This window comes from Eptatretus burgeri, chromosome 5 (assembly GCF_056783735.1).
Source record: "Eptatretus burgeri isolate ZD-2024b chromosome 5, Ebu_testis_v1, whole genome shotgun sequence".
Lineage (NCBI taxonomy): Eukaryota > Metazoa > Chordata > Myxini > Myxiniformes > Myxinidae > Eptatretus > Eptatretus burgeri.
The window spans coordinates 33,211,842-33,226,217 of NC_140965.1; positions in this window are offsets into that span (position 1 = coordinate 33,211,842).

Sequence of the window (14,376 nt, forward strand, 5' to 3'; positions counted from 1 at the left end):
CTCTCAAAAATTTGTGGATGAGTTGCCAAAAGTTGTCATTTATATGACAAAAGAAGGTGGATGAGTTGAATCGGTGACAAGAACAAGCGGATTGGATTTTAGTTCGGATCCAGCCCATCAAGGGGATACAAAACGTAAACTGTTCCACCTGACACAGGTATGAGCTCTACCAATTGTTCTTCTACTTTGTGCTGTTTTGCCAAGTTGTCACTCTTTGAATGATTTTTATCTTGCCAAAACGAAGTTTTGCAAGATATGTTAATCAGCTTGTATGTTTTTTTTAATTATTTTATTTTATTTTTGTCTGTAATCACGTATCGATCACTCTGCAGAGCACAGTTATCATTGGTAATTTTTGTAACTTCGCATATCAGAGTACTATAGAGGTCCTTTTCAGCGCATAAAATTTTCAAGGTCAAGCTCAAAGGTCAAGGTCAAGCTCAAAGGTCAAGGTCACTTTGTCGCAAATCAGGGGAGTCGACGAAACCCTTATTTTTTGAGTAATTTCGATCGGATCGTCTTCAAACTTCATGCGAATATAGTTCATGGTCTGGCGCTCAGCTGATTAATTTTTGGTGGCGATCGGCCTTGACCTTCATGGTTCGCGCTGGAGGTCGAAAGTTTTTGACCCCAAGGTCAAATTTTGAAATCTTAGGTACCATATCGAGTAATACCTCATATGAAAGCGCTTGATAAGTGCTTTCCAGATCTGTCAAAAGTTTGACGCTATGACGTCATTTGATGACGTCATGACGAAAAAACGGATTTTTCATGAGTACTCTAGAACGATTCTCATCGGAATCTCTCGTAGGCAGATATTCCTCAAGGAGTCGCTCCTGGTGGATAGCAGCTCTTTGTTATCTGATAGCAGGTGGATTTCCTCAGTTTTCATCAAAATCTCTTGATATTTCATGTACAACGGTCCTGGAGAGATACCTTTAACTGTACGAAAATATAAAGGTCAAGGCCACAAAAAGGTCAAGCATCAAGGTCGACGAAACCCTTATTTTTTGAGTAACTTTAATCGAATAAATAAGTCACTCATGTTCACATTTTGGCAAGATACTGGTCACCCTGGGGGTGACATTGGTTTTTTTTTGTTTGTTTATTTGTTTGTGTGCAGGATATCTCAAAAAGTGGACGGTTCCGGATGAAATTTGGTGGGCAGATTGGGTGTGTAACAAGGACGAACTGTTCAAATTTCGGTGAAAATTTTAAGTGATTTTTAAGTGATTCATTGAGAGAGAGGGCCAAAAATGATATATAGCACGATATCTCAAAAATTTGCAGACAGATTCTGATGAAACTTGGTGGACATGTTGGGTGTGTGGCAAGGGCAAAATGATTCGATTTTGGTGAAGATCCGGATCTGGATAAGAAAATTATTTAATTTTCAAGTGATTCTTCACCATTGAGAGAAAGTTCTAAAAACTATATCGTACTGTATAGCATGATATTTCAAAATGTAATGGGCCTGATATGTTCTCGTGGATCAGGCATTGCGTGACGGAGGTATGCGCTCTATCGAGTTCCCTTCTAGTTTAGCTCTGTTTTGGGGTGGTTATTCATTGGCATCGATGTGTCTCAACAGGTGTCCTATTGTCAAGTGTTGAAAAAAATGATCCACATAGTTGGGAGATAGCTCAACAAAAACCTTCTACTCATGCCAATCAATATATTGCTGTGCAGATAGACAATGGTTCGAATTACTTTTCATTACCTCCCATTGTTTGTTGTGATCGGCATAAGTATAATTTTTTTTATATGCAGCTACATGTTTGATTGAAGGATTTGCGAATTTAGCACATACCAGGTAAAGAGGATAATTGTTGAATTTAGGTTTAAGATATAGTGTTGATGATAATTGGTGGCACGCAGGCATGTGGCAGTTAGGCTTTGCCATCACGTAGTACAGAGGTTGGACAATTAGCACATCTTGCATGCCCCTCTGGATCCATTTATGGGAAAGTCTGGGAGGGAATTAGCAGCTCCAACATGTCAAGTGCACATGGAAATGCAACTCACGGGACTTGTTATCATGGTAATTACTCTTGTAGTTTCATGTATCCAAGGCGGCATTCCACCACCAAGTGGCACCAACCCCGATGGTGTGGTTTCGCTGTGACCTCGCCTTCTGATTGCCCCATGGGCTATCTCGAGTCTCGATTACATGATGTTATGTTTTCCCATCTTCCCTGTTAAGCCAAAATAGTTCACGTGCAGTAACCTGATATCTATAGGACTACTCGTAGGAAAGCCTGTCAAAATGATGGGTCCCCTTCTGTATTTTGACACAATTCAGCCTTAAAAACTCGGGGTAAACCCAAAATTATGTACAAAAACCTTTACTTATTTACATTCTGACACATGAGACTTTCCTTCTGGAGGATTATCAGCCCCATCTTCAAAACAACAACTCCAATAATAACAAAAATCGGGCAAATTGTTCATCCCTTTATTTGGATTACAAACATGAAGGAAAACCCTTCTGTATTTTTACAATATTCAGCCTTGAAAACTCAGAGGGCGTTGAGGGGTGCATTTTATGAAAAGGAGATCACACAAAAAGGTAAAACTAAGCAATGTCCTGAAAAAATGAAATTGCACATTTTCAGCAGATGAGACACCTCTTGAAACACCCACCACACGGCACCGCAGGGTCAAACACAGGCGGAAACGTATGTCTGTCTCATCAATGTTCTCTTGAAAGCATGGATACTTTAACCGAAACAAACAACGAAGCAGCTCGCCAAATGGCTTAAGCACTCAAGCAAGCACTCCAACGGAACGGTTGATAAGAAACGGCTCGTTTGGCACGCGATTAGCAACACGTTTAACATACGCCTCTCAGAGACGCCCGAATCCGAATTGGACAAATGAACACTTTTTTTGGAGTCGGAACTGCTTGTAAGTTCGACTCTGGAGCTTAAATTTTGAAATTCACCTTATTTTAAGAGATACTCATGGTGATCGCATGTGCGGGAATTAAATAAAGCCACGAACGCTGACATCTCTGGGTGTTTATAAGCATTGCAATATTCCCACAGATTCGTAGCTTTGATGAATAGGCATTCGATGATATGAGTGAGGAAAGTGAAAAAAATAAAACTTTATTGTTAAGAAGTCGTTGCGGCCGGTTCCAAGTTACAGTATGGTTGAGCAGGCCAAAAAAAACATGGCAGCTTCAGACCCCAGCAAGACTACCCAGGAAATGCCTGAAGACCCCAGACTGCGAGGTGGCCAAAGATATATTTAAATAAGGCTGTTAATCATCTTCAACATGGGTGTTTTAATTAACCCAAACACCCAATTCTCAGTCTTGCACTTCCTTGGAGTTTTCTTAGTATGTTTGGAAAGTTTCTGGTTGCTAGGTTTTATAGTTTTGGAGGACACACACATATATATATATATATATATATATATATATATATATATATATATATATATATATATATATATATATATCTTCTGCTTTCGGCTGCCCCCGTTAGGGGTCGCCACAGCGGATCATCCGTATGATCCACATAGTGATTTGGCACATGATTTACGCCGGATGCCCTTCCTGACGCAACCCTGGTCGCCTCTTACGACAGAGGGATATGGTACACCTATTTTAACTGGGGTATACACCGGCCCAGTATACTGGTACTCATTTCGCCGACCTCGGAAGGATGACAGGCTGAGTCAACCCCCTGGTGTATTAGTTCAGTGGCCCAACGGGGCTTGAACTCAGGACCTTTTGGATCCCAAGTCGCTGCCCTAACCACTGCGCCAACACCAGGCTATACATATATATATATATATATATATATATATATATATATATATATATATATATGTATATATATATATATGTTGTTCTTCTTTCGGCTGCTCCCGATCATCGCCACAGGGGTCGATTAGGGGTCGCCACAGCGGATACTGATTTGGCACAGGTTTTACACCAGATGCCCCTCCTGACTCAACCCTGGTCGCCTCTTACGGCACAGGGATAAGGATTGGGTTTCGCCATGATTCCAGGCTGCCCTACACCCTCTCATAACGCAGCCCAACACAGAACACCCGTCATCAAGCAATCCTCCAATCCAAGCCTCAGAGTAGCCGGATTACAGGCGCACGCCACTACGCCCGGTATATATATATATATATATATATATATATATATATATATATATATATATATATATATATATATATATACAGTAAGTCCTCGCTTTTCGCAAGGGTTGCGTTCCTGGAAAACCTTATGATAAGCGAAACTGTGTTAAACAAAACATATTTTCCCATAGAAACCAATGTGTTAAAGGGGGGATGTGTTTTTGGCTCGGAATTTTTTGGACATAAACACAAATAAACAAAACACACTCTTCGAGTCGTGGAGACTTACCCCGAGGCTGGAGGAACGGAGTTGATTGTGGTGGACAAGTCACACTTGCGGAGTGGCAGAATCGTCCCGCTCTTCACTTGACACTGTGCTGTCACTTTCTTCACCAGCAGGAACGGTTTCTTGGCAGCTGGTTGAAGGAGCATCCTGGATGGTGGATGGAGTTGGTGCTGCATCTTTTGGCTTGAAAAATGCATGGAGAGTGGGCTGGATGGCTTTCTTTTTCTTTGCTGCATAACGTTCCTTGTAGCAACAAAGGGCATCATAAACAACAGAGCTAAAATCAGTGCTCCTTTTAAGATTTGGATCTTGCTCGATAACAAATTCTGTGGCACTTTCAAACGAGCTGAGGATTTGGCTGAGGTTTTTCATGGTGAGATGCTCGGATGAAGGTGTCACAGCATCTTCTTCTTCCTCAAGAGCCCACTGCTGTTCCAACTCCATAAGATCTTCATTGCTTAAGGGTTCTGCATGAGACTCCAGTAAGTCACCCACGTCCTCTTCGTCAACCTCTTCAAACCAGCCTCCTGCGCCAGGTCTACAATTTGACTTGTATTCAACAGAACATCAGCAAACCCCGTGAAATTGTGGACACACTCGGGCCACACTTTCTTTCACACAGCGTTCATTGTGGAGGCACTCGCCTCCGCCCATGAATCCTCAATGTTTTCCAAAGCCATTTTTATGTTGTATGTTCGCCAAAACTCCTTGATTGATAGTGTGGTGGAGTCTGCGGGCCTATGGGGAAGGGCATGGTGATGATGCATGGTGGGCGTGATGATGGGAGGAGTGGCCGTGGGGGTCGGCAAGGGATATGAGGTGTGCGCGCCGCCTGAGGCGTGGTAGTATGCTGGAGTCGTCCGGCTCGTGCATGTGCATACGAATAAAGGAGAGCTGCCGGGCAGAGTACGCCCGCGCTCGTACTTGTACAACACAGCCCGGCTCGACTGTCCCTCCGCTCGTGTCTGCCTGCTAAGCATCTTCCATTTCAGTACAGTACAGTTGGCGAACGAGGATCTTCGAATCGGCGTGTGTAAGGGCGGCAAATGACCCATGCGGTTCCAAGCTACGGAGCCAAAGGTCTCGCCAGCGCGAACATGGCAAAGAGTCGGTGCATGGCAAACGTACGCGTGCCCGCCTTCGTCGGAATCGACTTCGGCCATGTCGAGTGGGCAACGTTCGTTCGTTTGGTTCATTTTCCTGTTCGTTTTGTCGAGGATACGCGTTTCGGCTCGAACGCGGCGTTGGACGTCGCGCAAGCTCTGGAGAATGTCCGAGGTCTCGATGGTCGGGACACAGCGGATGGTCTAGGGGTCATCCCGATGGGCCAGGCACGCACGGCCATGCGCACGGTCTGCGGCGCGGGTCGTGGGCGAGCGTGGCAATGCAATCACTCGGACGGCGGTCTGGGCTCTCGAGGTCGTCTACGGTGTGTGGGCCGAGGGTCATCGCCCATTGTTGCGGTCATAGATGGCGGTGTGCGAGGCGATCCTTCCGTCCCGCGTCGAAACCTGCTTGCAATTGATCCGGAAATGACAAGATCAGTGGCAGGGGGGGGGGGAGTGAGCGAGGCACGGATCGGGTGTCGAATTGAGTCCACTCGTGCTGGCCGCGCATCGCATTCGGCTGTGCCGTGCAAATTCACGACAGAGGAGCGTCCGGCACGGTTCAGAGATCGTTTTATTTCTGGTCTGCGAGCAGCCATCCTACGGTTGACCGACATCACATTCGACTCGGCGGTCGCGACTGTTTCATCTGTCGAGCAGACACTCACGGATGTCCGCGCCATGGCTGGCCAGGACGTAATGAGTAGCTCCAGCTGGAGCATGGCGGCTAATCCCGAAGGCCACGCGGTGACCGCGCAAGTCCGCGCGATGGCTCAAGTGCCGCAGGGTGCTCGCGCGCCTAGCGGTGCGGGACGAGGGCGTGCACCGCAGCACGGTCGCACCGGGAGCGAAGGGGCACCGCAGCACGGTCGCACCGGGAGCGAAGGGGCACCGCAGCAGGACCCCAGTGACCTGGAGATCAGCCTGCAGCCGGGGCATGATGATGCCGGTGAGCCAGAGCAGGAGCCGGGCTCGGCGAGCCGGACCCTTTTGGGTCGGAACGGGTTCTGGTTCGTGCCTCCAGATGTGCCAGTGCTCTCTTCGAGACCTTCGTCGAGTACCGAGGGCGAGGCTCTGGCGGCGGGGGCCGCGTCGATGCAGCGGGAGCGACCGTTCGTTGCTGCCTGCGACGGTGATGTGCGCTCCAGGAGCGGCGAGAGCCAGATCAACTCTCGCGATGAGTTCCCGTGCTTCGTTCGCGATGAGTTCCCGCGCTTCGGCAGGGGTCGTGAGGCAATGCGCATCGGTGTTGTTCAGGCAGCTTCAACAGGTGGCGGTGAGCCCGTGGCGTTAGAGGGAGTCGCGAGTCGCAACATCAAGTCGGCAACCAAGAAACGGACTCGTGATGTGGGTTGTGGGTTGTTGTTCAGGGCATATATGTTTTCCTTGCTCTAGTGATGCAGTTTAACGTTGTTGAAATAAATGCCAGCAGTTCTCATGTGAAAGTGGATTTGGCGGGGATCAGTCAATGGAGTTGGTGTTATGATCAATGTGATGTGGGGGCGAATAAAGAAGGTTTGTTGGCCTCCAGTTGCCCCAGGCCGCAGGTAATGGCTTTGTCATGTGCTGGGATTTTATCAAAAAAGCGCGCTGTATGGAAAAATGAGTTTGCAATACTTCGAATAATGTTCGTAGTGATTTATAACGAGCCTATGATTGCAGTGTGGGTTAAATGGAGTTGCTCCCGTCTAGCCGCCGTGTGGGTCTCGGAGATCGACTCGGAACCAAGACTGGTGCCCTGGTCGGCGTTACCCCCACCTCTGATTGCGAGCGCAACTCTCTGTGTTCGCTCAAGGCCGTTGGGACGGGCGTTGGCGTCTCAACTGATTGTGGTATGTGAGTTGTTTTGGCGCATTAGATGCATGCAGCCAGCGGCGCTGTTCAGCGCCCCCGGCCAAGGTCGATCAGGGCTGGCGCCACGGCTTCCAGATAGCGGGCTGCCGGCCTCGGGATGTTTGTCTACGTCGGGTCTGCCTGGGGGGAGTGGGCCAGAGGCGTTTGATGGGGCCGGGGGAGGTTGGCTCGAAAGGTCGTCACGACCTCGGGGAGGGGCATGTCAGCATGGGCCGCCTGGGGGCGTTTTTGCTGCGTAGTGCTGCTGTGCTTCTCATTTGCTGCTTCATATCCGTAACACGGTCAGAGTGGGGGGGGGGGGGCTTTGTGCACCTCAGTCTTTGGAACCTGGCCTTTACTGCTCCACGCGCTCGCATCGACACATTATATGATGTGGTGTGCTATTATACTTCGCTATTTTCATTTTATTTCCATGATTATTCTACGAAGTCCTTCGTGTTCTGTATGCTTCTTATAATGGTACTCATTTAATAATCATAGTTTTAGGGGGAGGAGTGTGGTGGAGTCTGCGGGCCTATGGGGAAGGGCATGGTGATGATGCATGGTGGGCGTGATGATGGGAGGAGTGGCCGTGGGGGTCGGCAAGGGATATGAGGTGTGCGCGCCGCCTGAGGCGTGGTAGTATGCTGGAGTCGTCCGGCTCGTGCGTGTGCATACGAATAAAGGAGAGCTGCCGGGCAGAGTACACCCGCGCTCGTACTTGTACAACACAGCCCGGCTCGACTGTCCCTCCGCTCGTGTCTGCCTGCGAAGCATCTTCCATTTCAGTACAGTACAGATAGCTTGTCCTTATCAGTTTTTTTTGATAAGCTGCAGCATGGTATGCTTAACATAATAGGCTTTAAAAGCAGCAATAACTCCCTGATCCATAGGCTGTAAAAGTGAGGTAGGATTTGGTGGTAAAAATACTACCTGCACGTTTTCACACCAGTCTTCCATTTGCTGAGGATGGGCAGGAGCATTGTCTACAAGCAGCAAAGATTTGTTGTCAATGTTGTTCTCCTTGGAGAACTTCTCAACATGATTGGAGAAGTAATTGATCACATAATCGTGGGTCAATGCCCTAACAAACTACGCGCTTTTTCTTGTATCACAGCAAGAGATAAAGGCATGTGATGTTTAGTTTGATCTTCTATCCACACACATAATAAACGCTCCATGTTGTGCATGGCACCATCTCATTCTCGTTAGTGTCGTTGCACTCGAACTGGTCGCAATCTGTGATATTTTCTTTATCTTTGCCGAACTTTGAACGATCGAATGTACAGTCGATGCAGCGATTGCTGCGCGCGGCCGATTTCCGTTGTCCCTTCACCTCGTTCATGTCTTTTAATTATATCCAATTTCGCCTTCAATGTGACAGCCTTTCGTTGTCTCTTGAAACGAGGTGTGCTCGGCAAAAGACTTGCGGGTCGCTTGGGATTCATACTGGAAGGTATGCAGGCGAGCGTGAAGAGAATACGTACAGTACAGCATACAGTACATGCGCAGTAAAGTGAAAGTATGTTTATGCGCATCCTGTGTGATTGTTGTTTTTTGCAGGCAGTTTGATACTTTTTTTTTGCGTTTTTCCTTGCAATGACATTACGATAGGCATAAAATGTTTGCGGTAATTGAAAAATTGGTCATTAAAACTAAATTACGAATAATCGAAACTACGATATGTGAACTTCCGGTTAGCGAGGACTTACTGTGTATATATATATATATATATATATATATATATATATATATATATATATATATATATATATATATATATATATATATATATATATATATATCCATCCATTGGGACCATACTTTGTGCAGAACATTAGTGCTGCCGAAGCAGTCGCCTTGGCTATTGGACGGGCACAATCCTGGACGGGTCACCACTCTGACACAGGATACCTGCAAGCTGGTACTCATTTTGCCGACCTCAGAAGGATGACAGGCAGAGTCAACCCCATCTGGTATTAATTCAACAGCTGAGCATGATTCTGATCTCAGGATCCTCGGATCCCAAGCCCACCACCTTCACCATTAAGCCAACACCAGATGTGTACATATATATGTATGTATATGAAGCCTTGCAAGGAGGAGTGATGTGACATTTTTTAAAGATATGATGATGATAGGCTCGGATGATCGGGGAAGAGTTAAAATAGTGCTGTATGGCATTAACTCCAAAATGGTCGATGTGTCCCTTACATTAATCTCTTTGCGGCGCCTCATATGTTAATGTACATGTATATGAATTTGTATGTTAGGTAAGCATCTCAATGAAAGATTCCATGCGTGTATACATAAAAAAAAGTTTGAATTGAAGCTAAACGTTTATACTTCTGCCATGACAAAACCCGACTTCATCATCATTCTGGCTCTGGGCCTTTCACTATTCTTTCCCACTTTCTTCAATTCTGAAGCATACATTTTAAAGGGAATACTGTTGTGGGGCTGGGTATCGGTGGCAACCATGACCATTAGGGGGAGCAGTAGAGTCGGCTCCACCGAACAGACTGGAATTTAGGTCGCGACCCTCGGATAAGTCCGAAAGGCACGGGTCCCTTACAGGACCATCAATCGCCAATAATTCGACCACGTGGGGTACGGTTAATTGCCAACTTCAATATACCTAGGTACCCACACGGCAAAGCCTACCGGGGAATTCACACCCTCGACAGGCCTCGAGCGGAACGAGCCGTTACCGTGCTCGAACCATGTGTAACCCGAGTGGATGGTCACCGAGGCCTGTCAGTCCAAATGTACAATTTACTGCTTCACTATTTCCCAACACGCACCGTGCTAAGCCAATGAAAGAAACACAGAAACGAGCTGGAACATTCAACAAAAGGGATATTTATTTATAACAATAATCGGGGAGGGTAACACAGAGCAGAGTTATCATGAATAAAAGAAATGTAATATGAAAATAAAACACTTAAACAGCTCTACTTAGCAGACGGGGTCCACGGCGCGCACACACACACACACACACACACACACACACACACACACACACACACACACACACACACACACACACACAAACACACACACACCTGAGGGAAGAGAACGTGCTGGCTACCTGGCCGCGTTCGCGCGGCTGGATGACCGCACCTTCCCGGAGCACCAGTCGCCAAAGAACGGACCAGGGCAGCCGAACCCAGAGGAGGCGAGACGAGGTGATCTCCCGTGATGAGATGGTTGACCACTTGTTGTAATGCGCCAGACGAGACGCCTCGGATGCGCGGGATGCAGTCAGCCGCAGACCCAGACAGAAGAGCCTCGAGCAGACGGGACCCACTCTTCAATCATTTCTCCGTCGCTTTTTTTGGGGCATGGTCCGCTCCCCCGTCGCCTGCTCTCATTGGGTGGACGGCATGTCGCGGCTCCGCCTTCTTGCAAAGGACCGCCCCGGCTCTGGTCCGCGCGTCGCCCATTGGGCGGAAAATGATGCATACCCTTATTTGACGTGCAGCCCGAATGAAACGCTCCATGCCCATATTTGGGCCAAGCCAGATCGAAACGCTTCGTGACCATATTTGGTGTGAAATCCACACCGCCTGGGGCATGGAATTCCGCACACGCCCGCATGTCGGCGAGCACGTGAAGAGCGCGGACAATGAGGGATGTTGTTGTCGTTGTTGTTGGTGATGTAAAAATCCTAACTATAAAATAATTCACAGCGCACGTACAATTAATCACCCATTAAACATAGGACGGGACCCTACCTAGAAACACATACTTACCGATATAACTGATCTATAAGGACTCTGGCTGTTGTGTGCAATGGGTTCCAGATTCGTAACAGTATCACTAATACCGTTTTATTTGTGTTTTTGCTAGATGTTTATAAATTTCTCATGGATTGGCAATTACGATAAAAAAAAATTATACAATGTTTAATTCCAGGTTCTTTAGTCCTGGTTCCTGCAGGATTGTTAAAGGAACACAATTTACTATTGTCCTATTATTATTATTATTATTACTATTATTATTATTATTATTATTATTATTTTGTGTGCATCCCATGGCTGCCGGTTTGTGTCATTAATGGGAACGCGGCTGTGCCACTGATGCAGCAGGAATTTATGACGTTTGCTCGGGTTCCAGTGATAACTCACCTACTCTTTACGAAAGCACTGTGGGATCTTTAATGTCCATGAATTCATGCCAGCAGATGGAACACCCAGCTGAACATCCATCTGAGGGATGGTACACAAATCAATGCATCATCCTACTTGGGAAACACTGGGATAACAGTTAATATCTGGGTCTACATTTAATAGCTGGGTTTACATATCCACATTCAGGCAATCTCAATGCATTCCAAAAAGTCCACAAGTGTGTGCCCATTATCAGGAGAGCCAGAAACAACATCTGTCCAGTCTCAAGAATAAACTTTCCACCTTGTCGACCTATTCTAAAACCTAGTGGCACCTTGTTAAGTCTGTCTATTGTGTATGTTCCCCTTCAATCCTTTCCTTCCCTCTATTCAACAGGCACCACAGCTGACTCCGCTCGTGAGAAGGCCGAATGTCTCAATTCTATGCTTTTCTTCCAAATCTTTCATCCACAACTCTTCACTCTTGGTACCCATCATTCCCTGTCATACCCAACTGCTCCTGGGCTCTGTGTCTTTTTTGCACTTGAGAAGGTGGAGAAGGTGCTTCAACCCTCGACTCTGACTCTGCTACTGGACCAAATAGCATCAGCTCACATGTCCTCAAAACCTGCTCTGCTGCTCTTGCACATCATCCCTCTGCCCTTTTCACCCAATAATTTATAACTTTCTTCTGCTTGGAAATTCACCAACATCACCACATTACTTAAAAAGGTGCAAAAACTGATCTTAACTACAGACATATCAGCTTACTTCCAATCATCAGCAAGGTCATGGAATCTATCATCACAGTTGATATGAAATCCTTCCCTTTCTTCAACAACCTCATCTCAGATCATCAATTTGGATTCGACCCTGGTCACTCCACCCTTGGGCATGCTGCTTGTTCTCACCCAACAATGGATGGAGGCCCTCAGTGTCAGACATGAGATCAGGGCGGTGTCCCTGGGCATATGTTGTGCTTTCAATACAGTCTGGCATCATCCTGCCTCACTCTCCAAAGTGTCTGCTCATGGAATCCAAGGCCAACTCCACACGTGGCTTACTGAGTTCCTCTACTCTTGTAGCCAACTCGTGGCACTCAACAGAATCCTTTCATCCCCTCTCCCTGTCAAGCTTGAAGTACCCCAAAGTAGTGTTGTGGGCCCAGTCCAAATCCTGATTTTCATAAATTATTTCTGACTCTGGAAAATCCTCTTTATCGATTTTCTGATGACTCTACCCTCTACTATGACATCCCTCATCCTTCAAACAGGCACGCTGCTGCCTCTTCCCTCTCTTCAGACCTTTACAAAATCACAAACTGGTCAAATACTTGGAATGTGTCTTTCAATCCTGACAAATCTCATACTCCTACTCTCCGAAATGGCCGTTTGGCAAACCATCCTATCTCCTTTCTGTTTCAATCTTCTTGAGGATATTCGGTCATTCAAACTCCTGGGTCTCATCGTCAGCCATGATCTTTCTTGGGTAAACTACATTTCAAAGTTGGCCTCCACAGCCAGCTGCCGAATGGGCATCCACAATCATATAAAGTTCTTCCTTGGCACACCTGAACTCCTATCCACTTGACCCACAAGGATTTCATCTGCAGCTTGATGGAGTACTCCTCTCTCCTTTGGGCTGGCTCTCCTGCCTCACATCTTGCTCAGCTTGACGCCATGGAAACCAAGGCCTTCAAGATTATTGGAATCTCCTGCGATGAAGCTGAGTCTATTGGCCCATCACTTCACCATCACAGATAGGTCGGTGTTCTCTCTGTCTTCTACCACATCCTCTCTGGTCTTGCATTCTCTGCAGTCTGCTCTTTCCATGCTTTGTACACCCCCCCCCCCCAGTTTTCTTCAGTATGTACATGGTCCACCATCAACCCCCTTCTGATGAAACTACCTAAATTCTGAATCACCGCTCACCTCTAATCATTTGTTCCTCTTTTTCCCCACCTATGGTTTCGACCTCCACATTCTCTTCAATCTCATCATTCCCTCCATGTCTTCAAGACAGCTTTTCACCACCATTTCAGATAGTCCCCAATCCAAAACCATGATCTTTTCTATCCCCATTAACACCACCCTCCACCCCACCCAAAGCCCACTTCCTTCCAAATTTCTAGTTTTTCATCGCTCCTTTTGTATCCATATTGTCCGCCACATGCATCCTCTCCTGCACCACATTCCCCATCACACCCATTGTTTGTCCAAATCTCCCTCCATCTTGGCCTTCGTCTGTCTGTCTGTCTGTCTGTCTGTCTGTCTGTCTGTCTGTCTGTCTGTCTCTCTCTCTCTCTCTCTCACTGCTCCCCCCCCTCAACCTCATCATTTTCTTGGTACTCCCATCAGTGAACTGCCAGGTGGTATTTTCTGGAATAAAAGAAATGAAAGTGGATAACTATCATTCATGATTTTCGTCAATCTCAAAGCACAACACATTCACGTGTAGTTGTTTAATAACTCGTGTATTAACAAAATGGTTATTATCGGACCGGTTTTAAGGCGCATCGATTTATGGGAAGGAATGTGAACATGCTAAAGGGGAAAACATTTTATTTTATCTTAAGATTGATCCAAAAGACTGACAAATAAACAAACAAAACACTTTGATCTCCAAAATAAATCACATTTATAGACGTGTGGTTTAATTATTTTGTGAAGGTAAAGGTGAACATGAAGGATTCACCCCCATTGCCCCCTCTCCATCCCCCTCAACCAAACACCTGCTATCTGCTCTTAAAAAGACTCAAGGTGGGAATTCCTGCCTGCAATTTCTAACAAAGTGAGGGCCAGGGTTCTTTCGCATGTTGTGCCCATTGTTGGCAAACCAGTAATTGGTGTTCAAACACATCCCACAGACACTGCCATCAGAGTTGGAGTAATGTGAATCACTCCATGATAAAAAAAACCCTTTTTTCACATATCCCGTGACCG